This window comes from Rhipicephalus sanguineus, chromosome 1 (genome assembly GCF_013339695.2).
Source record: "Rhipicephalus sanguineus isolate Rsan-2018 chromosome 1, BIME_Rsan_1.4, whole genome shotgun sequence".
Classification (NCBI taxonomy): Eukaryota; Metazoa; Arthropoda; class Arachnida; order Ixodida; family Ixodidae; genus Rhipicephalus; species Rhipicephalus sanguineus.
This window is the reverse complement of record NC_051176.1, coordinates 146,967,314-146,971,408: the sequence shown is the minus strand read 5'-3', so window position 1 is coordinate 146,971,408 and position 4,095 is coordinate 146,967,314. Positions and strand designations below refer to the sequence as shown.

The 4,095-nt window shown below is 47.6% G+C and overlaps 1 non-coding gene across 1 annotated transcript; it reads right to left on the bottom strand.

The window, feature by feature from the left end:
* Nucleotides 1-3,808: 3,808 nt before the first annotated feature.
* Nucleotides 3,809-3,881, bottom strand: Trnak-uuu (transfer RNA lysine (anticodon UUU)). The gene has a single exon. It is a non-coding gene; the product is annotated as a tRNA-Lys (tRNA).
* Nucleotides 3,882-4,095: the final 214 nt, after the last annotated feature.

The following is a 4,095-nucleotide window of genomic DNA, read 5'->3' as shown; positions in this document are numbered from 1 at the left end:
GTCAGTTGTTGATAGAAGGGTTAATTGCCTTACTTTGTTGATGTGCAACAGCACAGCAACACAGCGCTTGTGAGATGTGCTGAAAGGGAAAGTAAGCAAAGTATTGTTCAGTCTACTTTTAATATTTTCTAGGTGTCACTGATTCTAAAAAACTCACAGGGTTCCTTATGCACTCGACTAAGACGACTCAGTCAATGTATTGATCCTCTCCCCACCCCGTAAAAGCTTTCTGCACCTCACCTGGTATAGCGTTGCCTCCGCGATCAGCGACCCATCACGCAGTGCAAAGCGGCCATGTCGTGATGGCGTCATAGTATGACGTCACGTCATGTGGCGTCATAGTGACGTCCCAAAATTCGGAGCTGTGCGACGTCATGATGACGCCGTGTGAATGTGATTGCAAGTTTTCTGCCGCTCACCTCCTGGTTTTGCACTGGCTCCATGATCGGTCGCCGATCGCGGAGCCAGTGCAAAGCATGCAGTGATGTCATATGATGGCGTCACTATGACGTTACAAAATTCGGCTATCTGTGACGTCATGTGGCGACGTTATCACGTGATGATTTTTTTGCGTCACTCATGTTGGCGCCACCGACGGTCAATTTTCGAGCTCGATGACGCATCTAAGGCTTTCGCCTTGACAATGTGAAGTAAGGGGTTAGTAGAGCCCGAATCGGAAAGTCAGCTTAGCATGATGTAAATAAATCGCGATACGTGCCGCGACCAACTACATCCGAACAACTTGATGATTGTGTACGGGCACTTTTGATAGCGATCAGGGCCGATACGGATAGGATTTCTCGTTATAGATCAACAATGGTCGCTGCTGCAAGGTCTAAAGTTATCCGGATCGAGTTGGGCGCAGACGTCAGCCAGACCGAGATGCGTAGACCGCGAACGTCGCGACGACCGTGTAGCTGAACCTGATCCGCATCGATCCTGATCGTGATAAATGTGGCCGTGTGACACTGGCACTACTTTCCCTACTGGGCATGTGGAGTTCAATTCTGCTGGGTTCGCATCGACGGGCAACTTCAGGGCGACTTGATGGGGATCCTTCGTAAGCCGCCTGACGATTCCAGCACGAATGCGATAATATGCACTGGACCGTCAACAGCACGTGGACGCGATGGCCATAGGCGTGCGCACAGGGGGGGGCAGGGGGAGGCGCCCCCCTAATCACCTAAGAGGGGGGGGGCGCAAAATCTGCCCGTACATTGACCCTTCTATTCACCTAAGAGGGGGGGGGGGGGCAATATGTGCCCCATACATTGACTTAGTAGGGTGGAGGGGGGCGCTGCGACGAACTTTTGCCCCCCCCCCCCTAATGGGGAACCCTGCACACGCCTATGGCGATGGCACTACATTCAATAATGTGGCCAGCTGCAATGACCTCGTCGCCTTCAACGAGACACCTGACACCGTCTCCAACATGGTTTAGAATAGCGCTCAAAGGCAAGGGCACTGGAAACAAAAAAGAGAACGCATATTAGCCCAACCTTTTCGCATCGATGCATTTACGAAATATAGCGATTCACGTTGTGAATTTCCGTAGGAAAAATCAAACAATAAGATTTTTACAGTTTACTCACCGTCGACCAAACCAACGTTACTAGAACAGTTTGTTCTAGTAACGTTGGACCAAACCGTCGTCGTCAAGTTCCATCGTAAGTTCGCGAAGTACAAACAGCGCATACAAGCATACAATGCTGCTGAAGCGGACACGGCTGACCCGCATCCACACTTCGGGGTTTCGTCCATTCGCCGCTAGGCGCCGACTCTGTTCGATCTCGCGGCCAGGTTCACATGCCTCGACTACCGATCTTCAGCGTTTTCTGACCGTGCTGAAAAAAGTGTTGCAGGTCCCCTCTAATGAAACCAACAGACAATGAAGCTAAGGAAGGTATAGGCGACATTATTTGTAGGTTTTAACTGTAGTGTAGTAATTATGACATAAATGGAAATGAATTAAAGTGGATAAAAAAAAAAGAAGTGTTCCACATTCGCCGTCATGGCTGGGAGCTGCGCTGGTTAACACTCCCAAGATTACACAAAAATATAAATACCCAGTAAAGCGGATGGGAGAGCGACCGCCGCTGTAGCTCAATAGGTGGAGCATTGGACGCGTTATCCGAAGACTCGGTACCAGCGGCAAGTTGATTTTTCAACCACTTTAATTCCTTTCCATTTATGTCATAATTACTGCACTACAGTTAAAACCTACAAATAATGTCCCTATATATTCCTTAGCCTCATTGTCTGTTGATCTCATTAAACCCTATGAGGGAGAGATGCGATATGAATCTTGCATGTATGTGGTATGCTGAAGGCTATTAATTTTCCTTGATCACGGCACTGTAGTATGATAATTTTTAAATGCCGCCGTGAGAACAGGGCTGGATGAACAGGTATGTTGGTTTAATTTTTTGTTCACCGGCACGAAGGCTGATATAGCAAGGGATAGAAACGACATGAAAGAACTATATTGGGCCCTCTTTCCTGTCCCTTCATTCTCTCACTTCCATGTTAGTCGTCACGCCGAAACACGCTGTAAAGAGTTATAATAGCGTGTTTTATGTTTCTAAAGCCATTACAACAAATTTCTGAAAATATATAAAAAGATTCTTAGCTTGACTTTGTCAAATATTTTTTCAGCCAACCTATAGCGTAACGTTAGCATGTCTAACTAACGACGACGGCTACAGAATGTCTTGACCTGGACAAGATGGAAAATCCTTGAACAGGGGGTGTCGCTGCAGCCAACGTTTCGACAAGTGATCTTTTCTTCAAGGCATCCATGATTTTTCATCTCTTCAATCCTCCATCTTTGCATGACCAGGAGAACTATCAGACAGTTCAGCGAGCACTACAAGACGTTTTTTAGACATGAAATAGCCTATTTTGTGTTTCATGGGCTTTGAATAGATCTCCCATCCATCAGTGACGTAGCTAGAGGAGGCAATTTAGGAATTCAGCCCCCCCCCCCCCCCTCCCGAAGTGTTTACATTTTTTAACACACATATACGCGCACACAACACACGCACGAACATACACAAAGGGGAGTAGGACCACTTACTCCCCCCCCCCTTCCCCGGTCTTCCGAAAAATGTTCTCTGGCTACGCCCCTGTCAACCAGTGATTATGATTACTTAATTCTTCATGGGGACAAGTTTATTTTCTTGCTCCATGACCACGACCGCCGGCGCCGGAGAACACACTAGACCCCGAGGATAAAAAATGACGACAAAGGTGCAGTAGATTTCCTAAATGATGTCCTGTAATCAGGAACCAAGGCATAGGATGGTCAACAGTGCAACCGCAGCGAAATGCCATCGGGAACGCGCACCTCACCATGGGTGTCGGCTGGATTTTGTCTTGGGGGGGGGGGGGGTGACTCGGGCGAAAACCCCTGTTGCACCGTGGGGAGGGAGATGTGGGGGAGGAGGAGCACTGGCGTGGCTCGGGTGAGCTGTTAGTGTTGCTTGGCCGATGTCCATGTCCTCGACCCAATAATGCTAATGCAAGTCAGGTGCAAATGGGTTAACAACAGAGATTTAGAACGATAGACCAAGCACGAGCAAGACTGCGATTGTAGCTTTCTATTCATAAGTGGCACCCGTCCATAGTAGGCGCTTTGTCGTCATCACATCACTGTCGGTGCAGGTCGTGGTCGGTGCAGCCACGCTGAGGCGAATACTGAAGGGGCCACGCTTTCACTCTACTCACAAAATGGTGTACAACGGTACTTGCTTGCAATGACAGCAATAGGCAAAAAAAAAAAAGAAAAAAAAAAAAAAAAAAAAAACCGCGCCCGAACGGGGACTCGAACCCCGGACCGTTAGGTTAAAAGCCTAACGCTCTACCGACTGAGCTATCCGGGCGACGAAGAAACTGGGTCATTAAATACTCTTAAAAACACTAAGGAGTATTAGCTTATGCACTTCAAAAAAGGAGTTTTTTTTTTTTAATAGTGGTGTTTTAACAAGTATTTTATATATTTATGCGGGCGTTGGTGCTATACGAGTTTGCTGCTTAAAATAGGAGATTAAGGTCTGTCAAGCAACACTGAACGTAAACCGTACCGGTAGTCCGGTA